A 27,669-nucleotide genomic window follows, 5' to 3' on the forward strand; every position below is an offset into this window, starting at 1 on the left:
AAAGGCAGTACAAGTTTCTGTTTCTGACAAGCATAGGCAGACATTTTTTAGTTATATAAATATCTATCTATCTATCTATCTATCTATCTATCTATCTATATATCTATCTATATATATATATATATATACATACATGCATTAGTGCTGTCAAACGATTAATCACAATTAATCACATCCAAAATAAAGTTTTTGTTTACATAATGTATGTGTTTATTGTGTATATTTATTATGTATATATAAACACAGATTTTTATATTTATATAACACATGCAGTACACATTTATATATTTATATTCTTATATTTTATATTATATATAAATATATTTAATATATAAACATAACATATTTTTCTTAAATATATATACATGCATGTGTTTGTATTTATATATTCATAATAAATATACACAGTATACACATATATTATGTAAACCAGAACTTTTAATTTGGATGCAATTAATCATTTGACAGCACTAATATATGTTTTTATTATTTTTATTATTATTATTATCTATAGTGTGTGTGTGTGCATGTGTGTGTATACATACAATCTTTTTTTAATTTATTATTATTATTAATTAATTGTTATTTTTCTATATTGTAATGCATTTTAAATGGCCAATTTTCTATCATTCTATATTTTCTTTTATTTAAACTTTAAAAATAATGTATTGCAGTAAATTTATGTTGTTTAAAACTTGTTTTACATATTTTAATTATATCGATGTATTTTCTAATTTTAATTGTTATCTTTCTATATAATTTTATATAAATGTAATTATATATACATTTTACACATATTATAGAAATACAAATATAATGCACTTAATATAAATATTACATTATTACATTCACTTAAATTGTATAACACGATTTTCATTCTGTATTTAAAATTGTGGTTAGGGTTTGTATATTACTTTTTAATGTTAAAATGTTTAGGTGTTTCGTTTTTCTACAGCTTCTATAGAATCATCAGTTAATTTGTTGCCTCTTTGGAGCATAAACCCGCTATAATAATACTTCTTTTTTTAATTGCAATTGGATAAATCCAGAAAATGAAATAGGACAGTACACTCAGTACACTCAATGAGAAACTAATTCAACATTCAATATTGCAATAATGTTGCTCATGTTGTTATAATTAAGAAAATCAAGCATTTTACATTCAGGAGTCCATGGTTTTGCTGAGAGTGCGAGTGGGAGATCTATGGGTCAGAAAAGGTTCAAAACCCCTCTGAGCTCGCAAAGTCAACCTTGCTGGCACAGGAATAGCAGAGCTATAATTCATGTGGTTGGAAAGTAGTAGTGCACCATACAAGCTCAAGCTCCTGTAGTGTTCTGTAATTCTGAATTAACTGTGTACTGATTAGATGCGTCATCTTTATTGCAACAGGTTAAATCAGCAGTTTTGCATATGCACCCAGATAATCAGATACACTCATGCGTCGCCTGCTCACAAGGTTCAGATATGAGACAGCGCAACCGCTGGTGGTCTACAGAGGATATCTCATTATGTAGAACTGAGCTCGGGGTAACAGATCCCATGCCTCACTGCTGAGCTCATTCCAGGATAACACTCCTAATGAGCTCACGTCTTCCCCTTGTGCTCATGCTGAGATTGCTGGCAGCGTGTGTGCGTAATATGTGTGTCTTGCTCTCTCTCCATGTTTCATCACAGGATCAGAGAGAGAAAGTAGGAGTCGAGCCCCCTGAAGTAAACGGCCTCAGTCTCCAGGATGCATTTTTGCTGTGCAGTTGACCTGCAAACCCATCTCTGCCTCCAGGATACGGAATCAAACGAGGCAGTCAGACACTGGGAGCAATGCAATGCAAATAGTTAGTTCTCATTTAACGGTGCTTTTATAAATGCTAACATCAATATTTCAGTAATCTCCACATCAGACGGCACACTAACAGCCCATTCAATGACCGACTGATGTATATTACTCTTTAAAATTGCAAGCGCTGACTGAAATCGCCAGTTCCAAATTCTTTTTTTTATTTTTATTGGCTGGCTTTATACAACTTCCACAGGGCTTTTTTATTAGTTTGCCTAAAAACAAGTTTAAAAGTTACTGGGCTGATGCAATGTGCACTTTTTAGGAAGACCTAATCGCCTAATCCAGTGTCAGGTTAGTTATTATATAAGATATTTAGAGTTTTGTTGGAGGCACGTTGGAGGAATAATGAAAATAGTAAATTCGATATCCACAGGCAATCCAGTGTTATATGATCCTACAGAAATTCTTCTAATTTGCTGATTTTGTGCTCAAGAATAAATTATTCTTATTCTAAATGTTAAAAACAGTTGTGCTGATCTTTTGAATGGTATTCTATGTATGTGAAAAAAAAATCTGAAATAATGTGAAATATTAAATTATTCATTATTAAATTGTAATAATTTAATAATTACTTTATTAATTTAATTATTTTTCGATAATTGTATCTTAACTGCATGTGAAATCTAACTGTGGTTGATCATATTTCATTTAGGTCCTTTTCTGTCTATGTGTGTGATTTGTTTGCCACAATAAGCTACAAGTAGAGAAAAAAAAATGTTATTTAACAAGTCTGATTGCGCAAAACTAATATTTCAATAGTCATAAAACTATAAACACATCAAAACACCTCAGTTTAAAGGGGTCATCAGATGCACTTTTACAAGTTGTTTGAACATAAATGTGTGTTCGCAGTGTGTGTACACAACCACTCTATAATAATATAATGATACGAAGGCCGCTCCCACAATAGTTGATTGACACTGCCTTCTTACCTTAGACCCGCCCTCACCTACAGAAGAAGTGAGTGTAAGGTTATTTTATGAATCTTTGCAAATCGCCTTTCCTAATAACGGGCTACATATAGTTAGCAAGTTTCACGATAAATGTGGCTAAAGTTTACCGTCTCTCAGAGAGCTGCTCGGAAGAGAGGGGCGGGGCGAGCAGGGCTCATTTGCATTTAAAGCGGCATGCAACAATACGGCTTGCTCTGAAAAGATCTGTTTTTGACAAGGTAAAAAGGGTGTTGTTTTACACTACCATTAAAAATTTTTTAACCAAAGTATGTTATAGACTTTTCATTAAGACCCTAAAGAACCATATCAACTTGTGGAAAATGGGCATTCGATGACCCCTTTAACTTTTATCACTTATCCCGTAAAAGTTTGGCGGTCCTCCTATTTCTGTTTCAACACCTGTATGACAATGATCAGCAGTGTTCCATCAACTTTGCTTGATGTATCACCATCTGTCTGCTTGTCTCTGGTGACATGCTTGATAATTGGTTATAAAAGCTGTGGCATTTTGAGGTGCTAACCTGTGTGACAGTTCCTTTTTTAGGTTGTGGCTAACATAAGCAATTGTTTAAAATTAGTTGTCTAAAAAAAGTTGTCTTGTATATAAAGCAGATGGGTGAGTTTTAGGGCTATCACGACGAAGAAATGTCCCTCACAGTGATTTTGGATGGCTATCTATCTATCTATCTATCTATCTATCTATCTATCTATCTATCTATCTATCTATCTATCTATCTATCTATCTATCTATCTGTACAAATATTATAAATATTATTATTTTCATTACAAGTAAATACAATGAAGGTGAAGATTTTGTAACCACCATCTTTCGGTTTCATATATATATATATATATATATATATATAGAGAGAGAGAGAGAGAGAGAGAGAGAGAGAGAGATGTATACTATTATATATAATAGTATATATAATGTAGGTAAATTGTGTGTGTGTGTGTGTGTGTGTGTGTGTGTTATTAAAAATAATGTAGGTAAATTGTGTGTGTGTGTGTGTGTGTGTGTGTGTGTGTGTGTGTGTGTATATATATGTATATATAATTTTTTGTAAACTGTGATACATTTTTCAGCATTATTTGCTTGTCATACTCTGCGGCTTTCAAAAAAATAAAATAAAATAAAGCTCTTTCAAATATTATATATTATGTATATTTTCAATTACAACTAAATAACTGCATTTAACTTATTACATGTTTGACTGGAAATAGACAACCATTTATTGGAGTGCATGGAAAGTAGTTCTCAAGTGTGCAGATCTTGTGCATGTGACGTTGCTGAAGCTTTCCTCTGACAGTCCTTTCCTCTGACAAATTCTGGCAGCCTGAATGAGTATGAAGTGCTTGTATTTTGCAGATAAGAAGATCAAAGGCTGTGGAAACTGTCGCCCACTGACTTGCTGGTGGGATTTAGTAGGGTCTCTTTTGTATCTGCTGGTCACACGTGAGATCTTCAGGTGTGTTTCGCTGCATGTTCAACCATACATCTTTGAGCAGCTTGTTCCAGGCAGCACGAAGTCAATGGTTTTCCACAATGGCGGCGCTAAATTTTTTACACATCGCCGCTGTCCGTGGTGCTGAAAGATTGATTATATGGCCACCTGACATGCCTGTTACCAAGAGCAGTTTCTTTCTGGTCGATGGGCCCCATCATCAAGGCGGCTGCCGTATTGGACCGTGCCATAACATAGTGAAATGCTTTGAACTAGGTCTGTACTTTTAAAAAGACATAAAAGGCAGTAAAGGATGGGAAACTGGCTTGGATATAATTACTTTGAACCTGGAGTTGCCACTTGGCTGCAACAAGTAATACTGAGCTACACCAGACTTGCATTCAAAATGAAGATAAAGATTTTGTAACCAACCATCTTTCAGTTTCATAATATTTGGTTCCAACAGTGTTTTTGGTATGACTTAAATGTGTGCATCTCTGTTCATTTGCCTTTCTCATCTGTGTTGCAAGACAGATCAATTCTGTAAGACAGAGTACAAACATTTGAGTCAAATATGTCGGCTTCTCTGACAGGATAATTTATGATTCGCACCTCAAGAAAATCATGTCACATTACTTGCACAAGGAAGATTTCCCTGATTGCTCTATGACCACTTTTAACTTCCATTAGCAAGTTATCACTCTTGTCAACTCACTTGAAAAATCTAACAGGGACAAAGGAAGTTGTAAAGAGATATTTAACTGAGTTTTCCTCTAGACTAGAGATTTTTAAAGACACTGCAGGCCAGTGAGGCTTTAGAAGAACATATCAGTTCAGTCATCTCTATCCATTAAGTCTGTTTGGGGTTCATTTCTTGTTCTAAACATAAGCATGAATGGGTCTGAAATTGTCTATGTATACTGCCATTTAAATGTTTAGAGTAGGATTTTTTTATTTGCATTAAGAAATTAATATTTTTGTTCAACTGATGCATTACAGCAAATTACAGTGACAGTAAAGTCATTTGTAAAGTTACAAAAAAATATCTACTTATAAGTTTGGTTGATTAAAGAATCCTGAATGAAAAATGTATCATGGTTTTCACTACAATATTAAGCAGAACTGCTGTTTTTAACATTGTTAATAATAAAAAGGATTAAAAATATTTCTCAAGCAGAAGATCAGCATATCAGAAGGATTTCTGAAGGATCATGTGACACTGAAGACTGGAGAAATGGCTGCTGAAAATTCAGCTTTGCCATCACAGGAATAAATTACATAAATAACATTACATAAATCAAATATTTTTTACTTAGATAAATGCATATATCGGAGTTTAGACTTTGTATGAATTTGATAAATATGAATGGGTCTTTATACATGAAATTATATACAGTAGCTTCATTTATATTTAAAAAGGGGGTTGTTGCAAGGGGATCATTATATATGGAGGTCCTTGGCATTAAAAAGTTTGAAAATTTAATCTCAACCAGCTGCATTGGACATTTTAATGAATAGTATTTTCTCTTGAGAAATATGAAAAATGATATTCTGGAAGATCTTGAACATTTATCACTGAACATGTTTGCGCAGTGGGCGGCCGAATGAAGAGTGGGGTGGTCCCGGGGTGCTGAGTGGCCCAGTTTACTGCTTTCCATAATGATAGAGGACATGTGTTGCTTTAGAAACATTAGCGGAAAACACACATCTTCTGTGGTTTTTCGTAATATTTGCTGTGCTTTATTTCGTCAACACCATCCAGTTATGAGTCTTCTCACTCCTCTGAGAAAGTGGCTTTAGTTCAGAGAGTTGTAATTGCTGATGGTGCATGTCAATAAAAACAGAAGGTACGCTTAATAACATTTAATTCAGCCCATAGTGACAAAGAAACAACCATATAGCACAAAACGGCTTAGAAAATCATTAAACGATGAACGAAAGTGGAGCAAATCATGTTCATGTTTGAAATTCAGGAACATTCTTTTCATATTCAGATTAGGGGCACTGCACAGCCCTCTTAATTACTTACAGCCAGATTCTCTTTTCAAGCCCCATTACCAGCAGGGGAATGAAAATCATAATGGGCCTGGAAGTAGAGTTTATCATCTCACTGCAACCTTGAGTAAGTGAGATGCACAGATAGATACGACACTCGTAGGGCAAATCTCTATGCTGTATATAGCACACACACATCCATCTACTGTTAGCGTCAGTTGCATAAGTGAAAAAAGACAAAAGATTTCGCCAGAATGTGGTGCATCATTCATTTGCTTTTTAAAAAGTAGGGCAACCTTGACATGTTCCCTACATTAAATAGAGATCCTGTAGTTGTCCTACTGACACTCAGGGCAATTTCTTTCTATTTCATGTATGCAGAGTGGAACGAAAATAATGAGACTCATTTGAGCCGCCACTAGCCACTTCAGAGCGAGTCTCATACTTTTTTCTTATTGTTGTTATGAGGATTCTCTGCATGCTTTTTGCTTCAAATCTTGCTTTTGCTTTGATGTGTTTGATGCAGTTTCATATACTGTATTTTTTATCTTTTTAAAGGCACAGATCCTCACCTTTAAAGGTGCACTAAATAAGTAAAATGTAAATCAAACATGTAAATCATTTGCAGGGGAAGATGGGGAAAAATGTCATACATATTTATTTAGCCTGTGCAGGATGATTGCATTGGCTAGTATATATAGCACAAAATGTAAAATTATTACTGGGGTGAGATATTCCCCTAACTCATTAATTTTCTTAATAACTCTTATTAATATTTATATGTTTAAGTATATAGTGTGATTAATAGAAAATACTAAATCAACTATTTTATGTCATATGTAGACATAACATCTCATAATAACAACACTGTGAAAGCAAAGACAATGATTTTACTCTATTAGCCTATAGATTTTAATGAAAAGCAAAAGTGTCTGAAATTTACATTAACATTATGAATTATCAGATAATAACCCCATCAATTACAATAAGTATTACATTTAAAAATAATAACACTAGTTAACAACATGTCACTTACAGTAGGGCTTATTGTGCCAATTCTGGGAGCTCAATGGTCACATTTTTTCATTTAAATTTTTGCTGCACAAATCTAAAACATAAATGTGCCCACAAATCCATTATTAACAAACAGAGTACAAAAAAAAGAAAAAAAGAAAAAGGAAATAGAAAAAGAAAAAGAAGATTTTCAACCTAATGCCATAGATCTCTATTTTCCAAAGATACCAAATTACATTAACCTCAAAACCGTTTCAACTGACTAAATCTCACAAATGTTCATATTCAGAAGACATGACAAAATTAAAAGTATTGAGATGAGATTTTGTGCTGTCTATGGTCTTACCATTTTATATGTTTGAGGATTAAATATGTTCAAAATGATCGGTACTTATGGGCCAGTGTGCATTCGCTGAACAACTGCTTTTGTGATGAATGGGAACACTAACATATAGCTTTCTCCAGGTATTCCAGACCTCCTTTGCAGCGAACAATGAATATGTAATTACTCAGTGGACCTTGAAGTCATTGATTTAGTTTGTTTGTTAATAGTCAAACAGACTTCTGACTTAAAGCATGTGCTTTATGAATCATTGTTTGCATCAACTACACAGTAAAGCAACTTTGAATTGTATAAGGAATGTTTGCAAGGCTCCATATCATAATAAATAAAAGCACTCTATATTTTCATAATGTTGATTAAAATGTATTTGTGATTTATTTTTATTTTTAGCTCTTTTTTAACACTTAAGTTGGTATCAACAGTGCTGAACATATCCTGTTGTATTTGGGGGGGGTGGGGGCACATTTTTTTAGGAGAAGATTTGCACCTTGATGTTCTCGCTCCTGAGTCAACAGGAACATTTCTCACCTCCTTTGAAGTGAAAAAAAAGTTACACAAGTTTGAGAGGCAAACTTGGTTAAAATGCTTTTCAGATCAAAAGTATTTTTATGTATCCTTTATTAGATAAAAATAAAAAAAAAAAAAGAAATGCTAACATTATATATATTGGAAATATTTAATTGTAATTTAGAAGATGTTTTGCTGCTTTATCAAAACTCAATATAGTCACTAGTGAAGTGTATGTTTAGTCACATGACATTTTGGACCCGAAATTTTATATTAGAAATCACCTAAGACTTGCAGCAGCAAAATCCATTTATATAAATGGGAATGTTAACAGATCACTTTCTCATGATTTCTTTGGAAAAATGTTATTTTTAAAACAGGTGACCCGTGAGGAACTATAGAGGTCCCAAATGTATGAAATACAGTTGTTAGAAAACCGTTGTAATTGGGCCTGCACATCACAGTGATGTTTTGACCGGATTGTGGACAGCAAGTCTTTCCCAGGGCTGGGAATTAAAGCTAAAAAGGTTGGGTTAGGTCAAAGAAGGTTCTCTCTTGGCCAGGTCCAAAACTGGGTCACAAGTTATTTCCCCTCACTTGAGAATCTTCTCCCTGTAGAAGCAATTAGGAGAAACTCTGTGTAGAAAGACTGAACTACTAGCCACTTAAGCTAAAGTTTCTGCCCCCTGCCCTTTGGCCATTATAAACAGCCATTATACAGCAATTGTACCATGGTTAAGAAGTGCTGTAAGGTATGATATGAAGTAATTAGCACCTTTGTATGTGGCTCATTCAGTCAGATGTCAAAGTTGAAACTACCAGCTTAATGTTTAGTGTTTTTATTCTAGCCCGGCACATACAGTATATTGTACACTTCAGAGTTTACGGAGAATCACGTCCACAGACCCAGAAAGCCTATTTAAGAAGCGAAACTTGGCCCTTGTGTCGTATACGTAACTTCAAATTTAAAGGGTTAGTTCAACCAAAAATGTAAATTCTGTCATTAATTACTCACCCTCATGCTGTTTCAAGCCTGTAAGACCTTCGTTCATCTTGGGACACAAATTAAAGTATTTTTGATCGAATCTGAGAGCTGTCTGACCCTTTCATTGACAGCAACGCAACTTAAATGTTGCCAAGTCCAGAAACATAGCAAGGAGATCTGTAAAATAATCTATGTGACATCAGTGGTTCATCTGCAATTATACGAAGCTACGAGAATACTTATTCTCGTAGCATATTTATTTTTTATCGAAAAACATATTTATTTAACAATTTGTCTCCTCCACATAACCCTGATGGCATTTTGGAGAATATCCGTTGGACGTATGCTGTTCTGTGTCAGCTGCGTCACGCCAAAACACTACAACCATTCAGATCAAATCAAAACAACGTAGGAAACAGACCCGGCACCAGGGTGATGCGGAGAAGACAAAAAAAGTATTCTCGTAGCTTCGTATAATTGTGGATGAACCACTGATGTCTCATGGATTATTTACAGATCTCCTTGCTACATTTCTAGACTTGGGAACATTTCAGTTGCATTGCTGTCTATGCAGGGTCAGACAGCTCCAGATTCCATCAAAAATATCTTAATTTGTGTTCCGAAGATGAACGAAGGTCTTACGGGTTTAAAACGACATGATGGTGAGTAATTAATGACAGAATTTTCAACTATCCCTTTAAGGCAAGCCTCTACTGCCAAAACAATTTTTCTTTTTAATTAATTAATTTTTTTTTTTTATTACTTTGTATCTTTAGATTCTTGAAAGATATTTAAATTACAATACCGATTTTATGTATTTATCTTTGAAATGAAACAAGAATTTTGAACCTAGAATCATCTAATGTTCATGATTCTGTTCTGGAAATATATGCAAATTAGTGCATATTTAATTTACAAAAAAATAGCATATTTAGACATAACATTTCAGAAAATACAAAACAAGAATCTTAACGCACTGAGATTAATCAACTGGGGAAAGTCTGGTGTCTATCTATTCATTATTTAATTATTTTTTTCCCCTATTCACGTGTAGTTTTGGAAATGGTGTGCAAATGGAACTTCTCTAAGCTCCTTGAGGAAAGGAAGGAGCTTCCATTCTCTCCTGTGTGAGGTGGCATATATAGAGCTGGTTTGATGTGTCAGGGGTCCGTCTCGCAGGCATTTACTTTCTCCAAACGGCACTGCTGTGTTCCCCTGTGAAGCAATTTGCAGTGGTAGCTCATCAATTAATGAGTGTGCCAGGGATATCACTCATTAGTGACTGGTCAGTCTCTGATTGAAAAGTCCAAATGTGAAATGCAAAAGGTTGGTTTGCCTTGTTTGGTTTTATTTTTTTATTTTTTTTACCATTTAGAGACACTGCTCTGAATGCAACGATTCTCATCTGTCCTTTTTCAGCATGTCTAGGGATCCTGCAGTGCTATTTAAGAGGTATTCATTCCTTCACAGTGCAATTACTCTGTATTGTCCTAATGTAAGAACATTCGCTGGCAGGATCTATCTTTCTGAGAAATATTAGAATACATGTTTTGGAATTTGAATTGAATTGGCCAGAAATTAACTGAACTGAAATTTAAAGTAAAACTACAACAAGTGAATCTTCCTTTCACTATGCATTCACCTTTTCAAATAATATCAAAGAAATGGCCAGAGACAGTAAGCTTTTGGCTGTTTCATCTGGGAAGACACATACTCTCATGCACTTAAACACAAAGACAGGCAGAAACTCAGAATGTGAATTGGTGTATGGTATCCACACAGTCCAGTGCATCTCTTGCAATATCTCCCTGACAGCAGGTAAGATGAAAGCCATGTCTCTAGTGAATCCTAACCATGCTCAGACTTTATATGTGATGGCAGGCTACTAAAGGCCACTGGTTCTCAAACTGAACATGACACATACAAAAAGAAATAAAATAAAACTTTATTAAAATTGCCATTTTTATTTTGCAATTCTAATCAATATACATTTTTCTCTATATACAATTACTCAATGTGTATTAGACTTAAATGCATAAATTGCATACTTCTGCAATGGAAGATTTGAATAAGAGACCTCAATATACCATCTGCATGCACATAAAAACTAGCAAAAAAACAAGTGATTGACAAGGTGAGACATTATTCCATTTACGTTCAAATCTATTATATAATGTTTTTCCCCGTTGTCTTTTACCACAAATTATTTAAAAAATCTGATGAGAAAAAATGTGAGAAAATATTCAGTTAACCCACAAAGTAAGCATCTATATTCTAAATTTAATTTCAAGCTTTTAGAGAGGCCTGTTATTGACTCAAAAACTGAATGTAGCTTTGAGCATCGTGATAAATTACCTAGCTTGACAGAAGAGTTTCAGTTGCTTCTAAAAAGATGGGAGACGTTTAATAGGCCTTATTGCTCAAAAATAGGCAAAATTAGGCAATGCAAATTTGGGCAAAATAGCATAACACCAATTAAGGTAAAAAAGGTAAAAAAAAAAAAAAAGTTTGAGAGCATCTGGTTTAAGCCATAGTTTCTTTAAAAGAAGTATCTGTATGAAGCTGATTCAGAGTTATATCTGAAGTTGTATGATTTACTGTGACATTTATATAAGGATCTATCTTGTCACATTAGGCAAAGAAAAGGTCAGTCTTTTTTAAACTTTTTAACTGAGGCCCTTGTTCTCATCAGAGAATGAGTGTGTCAGAGTGTGTTTGCCAAGCGACACATTGGGGATTTGATGACAGGACACATGACTCTATGTGTCTGTGCTGTACTGAGTGTAAATTAGCTGCAGCAGCACAAAGGTAAGGTAATGTTGCACTTTGAAACTCATGCACTAATTGGAAAACAAAGGGACAATGCAATAATGATGGCTGTACGATGTAAGCTAACTGCATTACACCGGAACAGAGGATGAAGAAAATGTTACAAACCAGGGTGTTTTTCAGTGTGCCAATTTCTTCCTGCAAAGAAAAAAAATAATAATAATAATTATTAAGAAATTAACATAATAGTTCACACAAAAATGAAAATTCTGTCATTATTTACTCTTCTAGTCTTCTAAAGCCATACAATAGCTGTGTAAAGCAGACTGAAATTGTTTAAACTCTTATGCTTACTTCATTTTAAATCAAAAATAGAGCAAAAAAAAAAAAATCATAAATTTTATTACAATTAAAAAAAAAACTATATTCTATTTCAGTATATTTAAAAATGCAATTTATTCATATGATGGCAAAATTGAATTTTCAGCATGTGACTTCAGTGGCACATAATCCTTCAGAAATTATCCTAATATGATTTGCTGCTCAAAAAAAAACATTATATAATTAGCAGTTTTAACAACTGATGTGCTACTTAATATTTTTGTGGAAACGTTACACTTTTTCATGATTTCTTGATGAAGAGAAAGTTCTGTAAAAACTGCTTTTATTTGAGATATATATATATATATATATATATATATATATATATATATATATATATATATATACATATATATATATATATATATATATATATATATATATATATATATATATATATATATATATATATATATATATATATATATATATATATATATATATAGTAATATTGAGATTGCCTTTCTTTACTCTCACTTTTGATCATTTAAATCCATTTAAATGTGTTTCTTTATATCTTGTTGATAAATTGTGTTTCTCTTTGAAAAAAGTTTCTCTTTATCACTTTTTAGACATTTATGAGTTGACTGTTTAAAATAAAAGGCATCCACTGTCTCCCATAAAGCACTTTGTAGATCGATATAAACCCAGCGAACAGTAAAACGAGTCTCGGTTGGTTATTAAAATGTAGAAGTTCAGTAAAAAGCGCTACAAGATCGCCCACTAACCAAAGCCTATTCATCTCCTCCACCCACCTCCAGCACACTGCATTAGTAGTCATTTTTAGAAAAGGCCAGACAGGCGTAAACATCAAAGCGAAGTGAAATAAGTTGCCGAATCAACACCCTGCCATCGTGTAAAAGTCACTTTCACCGTCAAACTTCAGAATCATATAACACTCCTGAGCCAGTCATTCATCTACAAGCTTCAGCAGTATCAGGAAGTTCATTGTGTAACGTTCAGCGTCCCACCGGATTTTGTGGTAATTACATGAAACGAATATCTTAATTGTATGAACGTGTCTGATAGCTGTATATTTGTCCTGGGTGTAGTTTATATTCCTGGAACTCTTGACACTCTCTCTCTCTCTTTCTCTCCGTATTTCCCTGTAGATAATGAAATTGAGCTTTGTGGTATCCTTGCCATATCCTTTCTATTTCCGTTGGTGGTTTTTCACTAGGGAACTTGGAGTATTGATATGCGAACAGTCAGAGCTCAAGTGATACCCTCCGGAGGACAGTTCTTTGCATGCATGTCCCTTCAGGTTATAATCTATTATGTTAATATTACTTTAATGTGCTTTTATACCGCGTGTGCCTTTGTTGAAAACTGAAAAAAAAAGGACAAGCCAACCATCTGCTTGCTTCCACACGTTTGGGAGATTGCAAGGGTCCTCATCTGTCTGCAGGAAAGGGTACAGAACCCATCAGAAAAGGTCACAATTACAGCGGAAGAAAGTACAAAGAGACAAATTCCCTCATGCCAGGTCTTTTCCAGCTATGAGGATAAAAAACCACTGAAGAGAAATCTGTCTCTGACTGTGAAAGTTTGTTGCTAATGATGGTTGGAATTGAAAGACAATGAGGAAACCAGACATCCTACTCACCTCTTTTCAAGGATTAAACCAAGAAAAGGTAGTTTCAGCAGCTGGCCTTGTGGGATTTGAGCAGCAGTTAAGTTAAAAGACTTCTTTGAAAACACAGGCCTCTTACAGCTGTATATTAACAGTATATTAGATAATACTAAGATGACTCACTGATACGTATTTAACAGTGACAATGAACAAATCAGTCTAAATACAGTATATTTGGATATTTTTTTATAGGTCATACAAGTCAAACAAGGAATTATTAAATCATAAACACCTCCAAAATAATAATACTAACAATAATAATAATAATAATAATAATAATAATAATAATATTTTATATATATATACATATATATATATATATATATATATATATATATATATATATATATATATATATATATATATATATAACTGGTTTATTTACACAGATATATTCCAGAGGGTTAAGTCTAACCTGTCTTTTGTTGTTTTGGCTGTGCCTGAAAAATAAAACTCTTTTCACAAAGAAATTTCGAGCAAAACACTGACCTCTTGGGATATGTTGACACCGCAGACCTGACAGATGAAATAAATGTGCAGTATGCCAGATGAATAAGGATAAAGACTAGCAAATCATTTCGACAACACAGGTAGCTCATTTAGGTATGGATTTGGACAAACTAATCGGTTCCTCAATACAATTTGGTTGAAAATATGGTGTGAAGCAGGGGAGGGGTTTCGTTCAGTTAAGAATAGCCTACATGCGCTTTGAGAGGAGACAGGCAACAGTTCGGACAGCAGACCTCACTGTGTCGCCAGCAGACCACATCGCTCTCCACTGTCTCCATTCACGGCATTTACTGGAACCGAGCTTCATTTAAAGGTAAGGCGATCGATTTCATTAATGCAATGTATTTATCCAGATATAAATCATATGTTTCTTACATCTAAATACCTGATTCACTGATGTTATGCTGTATAGTGCGGTAATACAGCGACGCGCCACGCGTTTGCTGCGTTTTCTGAGTTATTCTGGAATCACTCACCTGAAGGACACTTATGTTCCATCCGTTACTCTACAGCGTTAAAATATCGTTCATTCTTCAATCTTGTGAATTATGAATCAGTCACGACCGAGTTTTTCATAAGTTTAAACTCGTATCTGTGTAGATTTGTTCGATGTAGCGTTCTAAAATCCACATGTGACAGTACTGTGCGTGTATCCGACCTGGAAAATGCGTCGTACCGGGCGCGTTCTTGTAGCGAGACGTTGACAACCTTCTTGCGACGCGTTTTTAAAAGTTGTACAGTTTTTTAATAGTTCTGCCTTCTTAAAGAGACAGCCCATACCAAAATTAAAATTCTGTTATCATTTCCTCGATTTCACGACGTTCCAAATCAGTATTACATCAATTATAATGTGGAACGCTCTCTCAATCACTGCTTACTTTCATTATATGGGGAAAAAATTGACAGCTATCACCTTAATGCTGGAATAGCGTGAGACGCGACGCATGGGGCAGAGACGTCTGTCTGACGCATGTTTCAATAATAAAAAATTAGAGCAGACGGAACGCGTCCTCTTTGAACCCCAGTGCTTAATTTATGTCATGGTCTTCTTCATGTGATCAGATGGACTGTTACACTTTGCCACTTTTTCAAAGTCTGTTAAAATCTAATTTATAATCAGTGGAGATTTGAGACGACTATAAAGCAGTCCAGATCATGCAATAGAGGAATTTAATTTGGGGGACCATCACATTTGTAGCTTTGTGTTTATTTGCACTATATTTCTAATCAAGTTTGATATTACCTAATGTTTGAATTAAAATAGTTGAACTGAACTGTATAAATTAATACGTAAACATAAGCTAACAACAGATAGTTTGTGTGTGAATGATCACGTGTACAAACAGAAGCGTATTCATTGTTCCATTGTGTGAAATCTTTATGTGTCCAGTTGATGTACAGTGAAAAGTGCTTCAAGTTCAAGTTCAAGGCTGTTATATTCTAGTTATGTGAATAGGTTGTGTAGATGTTTTGCATCAAATTAAACAAGATAACCTGCTCATTCAGGTGATACCAGTTCTATTATCCATTAACATGATCACAAAATAAATTAAGCCTGATGTGACGGTATGCTTTCTTATCACAAAACAGTTTGTGTGAATTTAATATTATTTCTATTTCTACAAATCCTCTATATTGCTATAAAACGTTCCCTGCATTAGAGTACTTACCAATCTCCCTTAAATTTTTTAGCTCTGAATGCTTCTGGGAGGATGCTTGAGATTCCCATGAGTATAAATACCACAAGCTGAATAAATAATGATTAGGACAAGCGTGTGTGCGCACTTGCTTTTTCTGTATGTCTGATGTCATTCTTTATGGTTGATTATTGAAGTACAGCAGCTTCTCTTGCCATGTCTCCAGATGGTGTTGAGTGTATAACCTTCTGCTAACATCTGCTAATAAAGCAACTTTCCAGAGAGATAACTCTTAACGTATCAGCCTCCCCCACACCAACACACGCACTTAGCAAAGCTATGATTTTGAACTGAGAATGCACTGCACTGGCTCCTTTCTGCTGACTGTTTGATTTGTATTAATACTAATAGTGAACTGAAAATGTTGGCCTAATTTGCAAAATGTGCATACGTACATGAATTTGTTGCTTATTCTAAATGAGCAATCATTTGACTGAGATCCAAACATCAATCATCTATAGGTCTGTATAAAAGAAGTTAAGCTGATTTTGAGGATGGCACACTTGCCATTTTATTAGTAGATCTTGCTGCGTATGCTATCAGGCAAGAATGCATCCTTAGAGAGCATCTGTTTTCTGTGATGTAAGATTGCTTAGAAAGCCCTTATATGGATATGGTTTGGGCGTGTTTTATGCAAATTAGCTTCACATCTTAGGCAGACAGTTGCTCATTTAGAATACTCCAAATTCACTGACATTAGAATGAAGTTCTGAACAAATTTAGAAATGCAGAAAAGTTTGAATAATCTACACAATTATTAGAGAAGGAGACCCATTGACCCAAATCAACCCCTGTAAAGCTTTAGGGCTATGCATTATTTGTATTACAATAACATTGTTTCATTCTTTCTTTTTTATTTTAATTTAGTGCATTCAGTTATTTTTATGTGATGGAAAAATTGGAAAATCTGAGAATTGTAAATGTAATTTTCAATTGTTGAAAAATAGACTTGTAAAGTCATGGGGATTTCTTTGGTCCATATAATTTTTTCTAGCTATGCTCAGTTTATAATATTTAACATTTAAATACTTAGGCTATTAAATACTTATTACCTATTTGGCTATTGGTTAGCTTGTGTGACGTACGTGGAAACAGAAAACAATTATGGGAAGTGAATAGGTATATTTTGAATTTAATAGCCCTAAAGGCTTGCTATATCAAGGAAAATTACTACAACAAAAAAGAAAACACAATAATGAACCCTGCACCACAATTTAAACAATAATGACATGGAAGAACAATATTGTTGGAATTACTTTCAGAGTTTTTATTTTTTTTTGCCCGTTGATGTATGATAAATAGCGTTGACAGCCAATTAGAGCGAACCAACTTTAAAGAGCTTGAGCATTTAAAGTAGAAGACAAAACATCTGCACACAATTTTAATAAACAGAACCTTATAGTCCATTCCTGTGGACCATAATATAATTATCACTACATCTGTCATTCTTGGTGTGAACTGCAATTATAAATGATTGAAAATCAGGGAAGTTCCTTTGGTCAAAAGCATGGAGTTGAAGATTTTAGCTCTTGAATTGTCTGCTCGTCTTGGTTATGAGTGTAGATTACAAGCCACTCCAGCTGTGGGATTGAAGTCTACAGGCCTCATCTCCAGCAAGGTGATAGTGATCTTAGTGATAGATGGTACAGCGCTGTGGTTGAGCACCTCCAACAAACCGCTCTCTGTTCATGTCACAACTCACATATCATAAGCAGGTGCCTCCAGTTGGGTGTCAGTCCACCTGTTCCTTTTGATGACAATACATTCTTGTAATATATAACAGGATCCTCAAATGTTGGAAGGAGCCGTGAGTGTGTTACATTTACACTGTTTACAATCTGCCAAATGCGACAGATGTTTTCAGTACATTATTAACCCTATAAAGCTCAATCTATCATATTTGATATGTAATAAATTCTAAGGCCTTTAATCAAATTGATCAAAATATGGCTGAAAAACCTGTAGTACATAATCTACTGCATGCCTTCTGTCATCTGATTGATAGTTTAGGTCTTTAGGTTTAGTTTAAGTAAAAGGCCTTTTAGTATGATTTTAAAAAGGTCCACCTTCAGGTCAACATGGGACAGTGAAATCTTTACTGATTTTTATAAATAAAACATAAGAGAAAATTTGAATTCGTTAGTATTTCAAGATGAATACTTATAGCAACAAATGCAACATTATATTTTAGAAAAATTTTGTTAAAAATAGAATATTAAAGTAAAATGTGAGCTAAATCAAGGAACTAAAAACTACAGATTCTAGATCATACAACATAAAGCATTTAATTATCATCTTACTAAGACATTATTGGGAGATACAGAGTGACAAGCGATATCTATATGCATTTTCTGTTAGCATCTTCTATACTGTCATAAAGATCTCATTGATTTTATGATACAAGCTTTAAGAATTTCATTTTACTTCATGTGAATATCAGAAAATACACAACATTGCATATTTTGCTTAATTTGGGACTCTGAATACATTTGACCTCCATATTATCCTGAATAATTCTTTATGAACCATGAAAGCCTGATGTATCAAATATGTCAAAAAAAAACAACAACCTGACTTTTATTTTATATGTCAGGCCTTACATGGTTCAATAGAAAATTATGTATCTGATCCAGACGTGGACCCAGATATGCATGTTATCTGACATTTAGCAAGCATTTCCCGTGGGCGCTGATATGATATGCTTAAGGAGGACATTTGAAGGTACTTAGAGAAGACATTTAGCTAGTCTTTTTTCAGGAGATGTGATTCTGCTGTCCTAAAAGCCAAAATAACACCACTAAAAACAATGAAAGGTACGATTGCTTTGTAAACAAGCCCAACAAGACGATGAAATGGCCTAATAAGAAGCCCTCTCCTCAAAGAAACACGTTCCTATTTCTGCTAGAACAAAGATTGGCGCTCTCCAATGTGTTTCCCAAGGTGAGTTTTGAAGAGGGAGATGCTTTAATTGGTTCATTTGAGACAAATAGTTTTTCCAGTAGAGTTATGGAGAGGGTGCCAGACATGCCGTGTCCACACCTTGGTTTGATTTGTTTTGAAACTGTAATTTGCTTTTCTCAGCAACTTTTTTTGGCGCCCCCCACCCCCAACCCTTTCAGTCACTTGCTCCGATGTAATGCTTCTTGGCAGCATGCGCAAGGTTCATGAATAAATCAGAGCCCTCACTGTCAATGCTTAGAGCAAGAGGGAATGGAATTATCATGTTCCGTACAGTTTTCATCCGAAAAGTACTTTCATCATTCTCTTCTTCCTCCCGTGCTAAAAATATTGCGAGTGGTTAATACCACAGTACATTTGAAAAACACAGCTTATTGGCAGCTTTATAAATATTAACCTGCATCGTATTTTTATTCATCCAAATAATAGTATTCGTTATCCATTAATAATCCAGGCTTTGAACCGAACAGCAACTTTTTGAGATGCCACACAATTTCCTGTAAGAAGGCTTTCGAATTGTCCTCTGCCAGTGGTCTATTTTCAACTGTACATCCTTTGAGATTTACTGTGTTATCATCCTTTCTGAAAGGGAAGGTTTGATTTATGGTCCTGAGGAAGAAAGGGAACTGGTGAAAGGCTTGCCATTGTTCTTCCTGAACAATAGTATTACAAAAGGACATGTTTTACAATGCATTTCCATGTTCACATTTTTAATGGTTGCAAAATCTTCCCTGATATCTTGGAGAGTAGCACCAAAAAACAATTTAATTGGAATTATTGGGAGCAGAAATGGTCTAGTAAACTATCATGGCACCAGTGAAGTATGGGTAAAGAACCATAGCACCATAATTAAGTTTACAGCTGCAGGCTTGAGTGGATTTACTGTTTTAAAATGCTTTTGAGGTCTTCTAACAGATTTGGTTTGGAATTTATAACCATATTTGCCTTCATTTTGGCTTTGTATGGCCATTAAAGTCAGTAGAACTTGTAACTCCTCACACACAATGGCGTCTGTTGCTTCAGGGGTCCATGAGAAAAGTTCAAATTGAAGGATATACCCACCGAGTGTTTCTAAGATTTGCATGCAAATTTCTCCCTCTAGTCTAATGATTTTGCTCTAACAACTATTCAGAGGCTTGCGAGCCTCATTTCAACCTTTAAAGAGTTTATTGGCTCGTTTTTGGGATGTGTAGCCGGCAGTGACAACCGGAAGAGTGCCTTTGGATTTTTTTTCTTTTTTTAAGAAAGTCTTTCTTAATTATTTGTAGTGCAAATAATGTATGTTAAGAGGATTATAAAGTTTCCTGTTTAATTTACATTGCATTATTGGTGCATTATGAGTAGAAACAAAGTTAAGTTGTTTTTGTTATTAAACTTTTCAAATGGAAATAAGCCATGTTGCACACAAATATACTTCAGAAATGAATATAATTAGTTTGTTTTATTGCTTTTAAGGAGCATTTTGTTAGGAATAAACATGAAAGGCTCCATCCAGAAGCAGATACAGTTGTATTGTGTGTGTGTGTGTGTGTGTGTGTGTGTGTGTGTGTGTGTGTGTGTGTGTGTGTGTGTATGTGTGTGTGTGTGTGTGTGTGTGTGTGTGTGTGTGTGTGTGTGTGTGTGTGTGTGTGTGTGTGTGTCTGGAAATGGCCGTTGGCTAATATTGCTGACTCCCGCCATGCATAGTTTGCCATAACTGAATCTGTATGAATCACTCTGCATCTTTATTAAACATGCAAGTGCAACAATTGGACTCATAAATGTTTCAGTGCACCATTTCTAGTGAAGTTACTGGAACATAAAAACCGTTACTCAAATGTCCTTTGTGGCTGGTCTTTCTCACAGGGTGCCTGACCCTTTTTAAACTTTATGTATGTTTTAGATGTATAACAAACAAAGGCCATTCATAATGTTGTCCCATCAGAGCGTGCTTATCACAAACTGCATGGCACTGATTTTTATTGTTCTGTTTGTGTTAATAGTTCTGACAAGTTTTAATCTAAAGCATTCACCCCGCACAATCCCTATGTCCCACTCCAATGTGCAAAAATCAAGCATGTGCCAGTCAAAATGTCATGCCAGTGAAAACTACTCATCGGGCTTAGCCACGTTTCAGGGGATTGGAATGGATATGTGTGGACCTGCCTGCTATTTTTGTGTGTAGGTTAATTCGTCCAACCTTTTTGCAATGCAGTCATCTTCAGCACAAGTATTAACATCACATTAACTCCGAATGAAATTTCTGAGCTTCACTCCACTGCGGAGCGACGGGGATGTAATTGAGAAAAATCCCACAGGAAACGGTTGGAAAACTGCTAGTCTCGTATTAACTTTTTTCATCTCTTGCCGCAAATAGCTTAATGTACCATTGCAAAAGGGAGGCTTCATTCATTTCAGTGATTCCCCATGTTACCACTCGGCTCCAAATGTCCAAATCAATCAGTGTGGTGTGTGATGAAGACAATGAGCCTCTATTTGACATATTTTGTCGAGATAGAATCCATGTCCGTGGAGGTAAATTCCAACATCATCATGGGTTGAATTACCGAATCCATTCTGCAAAGTAGACTGATGCGAGCCTGGTCATGATTCGCTTTACTGGAACTTTTTTCTTGTCTTCACTGATGAAGTAGCCATTAGGGATTAGCAAAACTACATATTTTCAAAATCTATTAACCAGTGGGTTGCCTGTACAACTAGTAGACTGAGGAAAACCTAGTGTATTTGACCGGTTTATAATTATAATATAATTGTGACCCTCTCTTTGAAATCCACGATAAAGTCTCAAAATCTGATCATGAGATAACATGCATCAACATTTGATTTATACCAGTAAATTCACTATTATTTAAATTTGTGACATGGCCTTATAAGTCAGTATTAAAGATGTCAATGTTACATTTTCGCTGATTGTTATTTAGCTTATGAAGGATGATTTTATGTAGAAAAAAGTAAATTACCAAAAAATTATTTTAGCTGGGTTTTCACAGCCTGGGTCACAATGGATTCCTGTGATGCAAAGCTTAATTTTCAGCATCATTTCTCCAGTCTTCAGTTTCACATCATCTGTCAGAAATCATTCTAATATGCTGATTTATTTTCAATATTGGAAACAGTTTTGCTGATTCATAATTTTTTGGAACCTGTGATACTTTTTCAGGATTTTTTTTTTTTCATTAATAAAAAGTTAAAAAAGAAAAGCATTTATTCGAAATTTTTTTTTTTTTCTAACAATACAAGAATTTACAATATATTTTTTAATCAATTTGACACATCATTGCTGAATGTATTGATTTTTAAAAACAAGTATTAATAAATTTTTTAATACATAAAGAAAAAAAAATACTGACCTCCAAACTTTTGAACAGCAGTGTGTATTGTTACAAAATATATCTATTTTAAAATAAATGCTGTTCTTTTTAAACTTTTATTCAAGATTAAGAATCCTGAAAAAATTATCACAGGTTCCAAAAAAATATTAAGCAGCACAACTGTTTTCAACATTGATAATAAATCAGCATATTAGAATAATTTCTGAAGGATTGTGTAACACTGAGTAATGATGTTGAAAATTCAGCTTTGCATCACAGAAATAAATTATATTTTAAAGTATATTAAAATAGAAACCCATTATTTTAAATTAGCCTCTTAAGACCCTGTGGCCTCATATGAGGACGTTATATTTTTGTGAATTTCTCTGAGTCTGTACATGCCACAGTTTTAAGTCTGGATGTCCTGTACAGAACGCATTCAGGGCTTTTCAGAGATACCAAATCATTGGATGTTTCACCATGACCACTCCCTCTCCTTGGTCATCAAAAATGTCTGTAATTAATTTAGTGACACTCTTATGGAAATATGATAATATTTTGTAATTATCATTTAAATCTGTCTAATTTTTAAATTGTGTGTTATAAATCAACATCTCGGGAAAATGTTATGGGGTTTCAACTCAAAATATGACTTTCTGTTACGAAACAGGACGTTGATTTCATCCATGTCCTCATATGAGGACACTGGGACTAAATGCATGTTTATTACGCATTTTGGGAGACATTACAAATGAATAGGGAAATAAATTATATTTCAATATTCTATGAAATATTATATATTATAATGAAAATCTTGTCAATTATTACTTCCACTATTACACTTCTTTTTTAATTACATGTTGCCCCAAAAACACATTAATATGCAAATTAGATTTAGTTTATAGATACATTGTATATAATGAGAAAACCAGTTATATGGTAAGTTTACACAAATAATTCTGTTATAACATAGTTGAGAATTATCTTTATACAAAGTTTGTAAAAAAAAAAAAAGGTTAGAGGTTCGAATAATATTTCACAATATTATTGTTTTTATTTCTGTATTTTGGATCAAATAAATGCAGCTTTGATGAGCAGATGAGGCTTCTTTAAAATATTACAAATATTTTTTTTTTTTTTAAGAGTGCAAAACATACAACATAAGGTGAACACAAAACACAAAAACAGCAGTACGAAAACAGCAATGAGAGAGAGCGTGCATAGATATAACAATAATACCTTGTGATGACGGCAACTATAGTAGAATAATGACACATACCCAACACATACAAAAACATTGCAAATCTTAACGATCCCAAACTTTTGAGCGGCAATATAGAAAAAAAAAAAGATAGATAGATAAAAAAGATAGATAGATATAAATAAATAAATAAATAAATATATATAAAAAGAGAGAGAGAGAGCGCGAGGGAGCACAGTATATTTTGCTGTATGAAACACACACAATGTATGATTGAACTCTTTCCCCACCAGCATTTTTGAAAAAAGTTGCCAGCCACTGCCATCGATTTTGATGATTTTCACTAAAGTTTCATGGCCTACAGTATATTTTGCTGTATGAATATTTGAATATGCAATACACCAAAATAAAGATCAAAGCCTCTACTTTTAAACAAAAAAATAAATTTTATTCTAGCTTAAAGCATTCTTTATTTTTAACACTTGAATATAGGTAGGTTTCATAAAAATGTATAATTTTGAGCAAAAACGTGAGAAAATCAAATTTTTATAAAAAACTACATCTGGATAATATTCAGTACCATAAATCCAGTAAATCGCTCCCATCAACACCTCCAAAGCTTGCACGGCCATATACCACTTCCTGGATCATCATTTTAATCGTAACATTATGCAGTATTCATTTATATACTGTCTATTGCTGATGATCGCATTATTTATCATATGCATCTGTTTACATAAGAGATCGCTAGTTTTTTCGTCCTGTTCACGTGTGTTTTTGTTCGGGAGGTTTTGTACTCGTTTAGAAGATGTGTAATAGCGCCCCCGAGTGTATAACAGTGAAAACACGAAAAGCCATAAAAACTTGTGAGATAACTTGTCAATAGATGGGAAAGAGTTAAAATGATTCCATTAAATAACCTTTGTTAGTCTTTGTTTGGTCTATTACAGCTCCTGCATTCGGCAAAATAAGCTGTGAACCCAATTAATGTGCATTGATACTTGAGTCATTCAGGTGTAAATAATGTGACTGAAAGGAATGCTATAAACTCCATCTGTTCCCAAACAGTGAGCGTATTATTTCTGATCATATAGCTGTGACAGTCCTTTTTTTTCTAAAAACCAAAAATTGCAAATTAATGAAACATTGCACATGGAGCTCGAACAAACAGAATGTGTTAGAGACACCCGTGAAGTAGGTTAAGCATTCTCTAAAATGTGAATCTTTAAGATTAGGAAAGTGCTGCTGTCTGTAAGAAGTGGCATTATCCATGAACCAGAGCTCAAAGTTTTATTCTTATCTTCTCTGTTTTCCCCTGCATTCTTATTCTTTTTAAATCATATTCAGTTTTATATTTTTTTAATTCATATATAGTTAGCTCCTTTGCTAATGGTTTGCAGGTCTCTTTGCGCCTCATAGTCTAATTATAGAGTAATGTATAGCAGAAATTGAGTATGAGTAGTGCATGTAGCTACTGTAGTTGTGTATCACATGCATCTCAGTTTTGCACATTTATTTAAGAAAAATCCACTTGCACGTAAATAGCAAAATCTGGCACTCTAATTCAAACCTGGATTTAAACCTAAAAAACATAAAGGAAGAAGAAGAAGAAAAGTAAAACAAAGAACAAGTTATGATATACAGTGGATAAGAAATAATAGTAGGCTAATTAATGGTAAAATTAATAGTAAAATTTTCTCAATCATATTCTTTTTTTTTTTTTTTGGCAAACACCACAATATCTTGGGACCACAGAGGTTTGTAGGGCCCCCTGCTGGCCGCAGGTTGAATCGAATGAATCATTCTGTATGCTGATCTTTTTTTACAACGTAATTTAACACGCAACCAGCTAATCAGGACTTACAATAAATCATGTCACAAATCCCTTGGTGGTTTACAGTCTAATGTTACCATATGACAAACAAGAAAATACACCGGAATTGGTGAGTTTATTAAGTGATTTGGTGATTTTGTATCCATCTTCTGTCGTGCGCTTTTTAAAAGACGAAGCAAATTAGCACTTATTGCAGTGGACGGTGCTCATGGATCAATATCCACAGCCATTAAAGAGCCCACAAGAAAGGAATTGCATGCAACTCTGTGTACTCAAACCTGAATTTTGCTTGTGGTGTAATAATGAAATATCAACAGGAACTCATCAGATTGACTTTTGCATGATATGTGTTACATCACGTTGACTGGATGCAAAAATGTGTCTTGCCTGTTTAGGAGTGAAAAAATATTAGATGGCCTGATCAACTCAAATTGGGTTAGCATATAACATCTCAATCAATAGCTCAGGAAAAAGTCCTGAAATGCATTTTAGGGGGATATTTAAAAAGTCACCGTCATGATTAAAGCTGTACACACTAAATAGATTTCTAATGAGCTGATTATCTGATGGACTGCTTACATCTGCAATAAAGCGAAGCCTGTCCCTCTTAGTGCTAATCATTCAATCAGAGAATTTGCACACTGAAACGCAGTAAGAGAGGACGAAGGTGTGTGTGTGTGTGTGTGTGTGTGTGTGTGTGTGTGTGAGAGAGAGAGAGAGAGAGAGAGAGAGGAGGAGTGTTGATTATCCATGACTATTAGTGCCGGTAAGCAATGGTCTTATGGTGCCATTTCACTTGACAGCTGAAAAGGAAACAGAGGAAAAATTCACTAAGAATGAATTGCTGATAGCATTATTTATTTGCACATGCTGTCTGTGTTGTTTTAGCTCCAGAGTCACTAAAGGAATTGTGCTAATCATGAAACGTTGCAATCACGGCCAAAAATATGATGCTGAATTCCATTTTGCTAATGCTGTGAGTTATCAAATGAGTTTTATAGGGGGACATTTAGTGACAAATGAATGGCTAATTATACACTGTTTTTACATGGCTATGTAACAAAAATGTAATTAATATATGAAATATTGATTTTAGTTGGAAAATGTTTTTTTTTTTTTTTTTTTTTTTTATTATATTTGATCATACCCAGAAAATACTGTCCCAATAGTGTTAGACCTAATAAGTAAATTTAGGAAGATATCAGTTTATAAAATTAACTTAACTAAATCTAACGCTTTCTCCTTGAACACGTCAATTTCCAATAAGTTAAAGAGTATTTCGCCCTTAACTTGGGGACAGACTGGTCTCAAATATCTTGGAGTGAAGGTATCTTCCAAGCTCAAAGATTTATTTCATTTAAACTACCCCCCGCTTCTTAAAAAGATTAAGGAAGATTTGGAGTATTGGAAACTGCTCCCTATCTCACTTCTTGAAAGAATTAATACGATCAAAATGAATATACTTCCACGACTTAGTTTTTTTTATTTCAATCATTACCTTGCTACCTTAATAAAGATTTCTTTAAGTCTCTAAATAAATTAATAAGCTCATTTGTTTGGAAGAATTCAACACCTAGAATATCCTTCAAAACATTAACTAGAACTAAAGAAAAAGGTGGACTGGGTCTTCCTGACCTTCAGCTATACTACTGGGCTGCTCAGACAAAAGGTATGATTAGCTGGATACATAAATGCAGAATTGCTCATTGGACAGATATTGAAGAAGACCTTTGCTCTCCTACGCCTCTGACCTCCTTACCTTTTATTAACAATATAAATTTACTACATTCAGTGACAAGAACTTATGTTGTTTATAATATACTTAGAGCCTGGCAAGATGCAAAGAGGTTCTTTGGATCTGTGGGTAAAACTTTCCACGGATAGTAATTTTGCAAGACTCAATGCACTAAACCAGTGGTTTTCAAACTGGTCCTGCGAGCACCCCCAGCACTGCACATTTTTTGTGTCTCTCTTACCTATCACACCTGATTCAACTAATCAGCTCATTAGTAAAGACTGCAAGACCTGAAATGTTTGTTAGATATAGGGAGACATACAAAATGCGAGGTGCTAGGGGTGCTTGCAGGACCGGTTTGAAAACCACTGCACTAAACAAATAGCCTAGTGCTGAAATTTGAGAATGAGGCTATAATACTGGAAGAAATATAATGATATAAGAGTGTAATTAATAATAAATATATATACTCAGATTAAATTACATAGAAATTAATTGTGTTTGTGCTATAACAAGTTATGTTTTCTAATTTAAAGGCATAGTTCACTCGGAAATGGAAA

The 27,669-nt window shown here is 34.2% G+C and overlaps 1 protein-coding gene across 1 annotated transcript in view; it reads left to right on the forward strand.

The window, feature by feature from the left end:
- The first annotated feature begins 14,390 nt into the window (after window positions 1-14,390).
- LOC109057228 (contactin-4) overlaps window positions 14,391-27,669 on the forward strand; it is an 89,065-nt gene continuing 75,786 nt past the window's right edge. Inside the window, exon 1 of the mRNA XM_042726381.1 lies at window positions 14,391-14,686. The gene's annotated coding sequence lies outside the window, so the exon portion shown is untranslated. The remainder of the gene's footprint in view (window positions 14,687-27,669) is intronic.

This window comes from Cyprinus carpio, chromosome B6 (genome assembly GCF_018340385.1).
Source record: "Cyprinus carpio isolate SPL01 chromosome B6, ASM1834038v1, whole genome shotgun sequence".
Taxonomy (NCBI): Eukaryota; Metazoa; Chordata; class Actinopteri; order Cypriniformes; family Cyprinidae; genus Cyprinus; species Cyprinus carpio.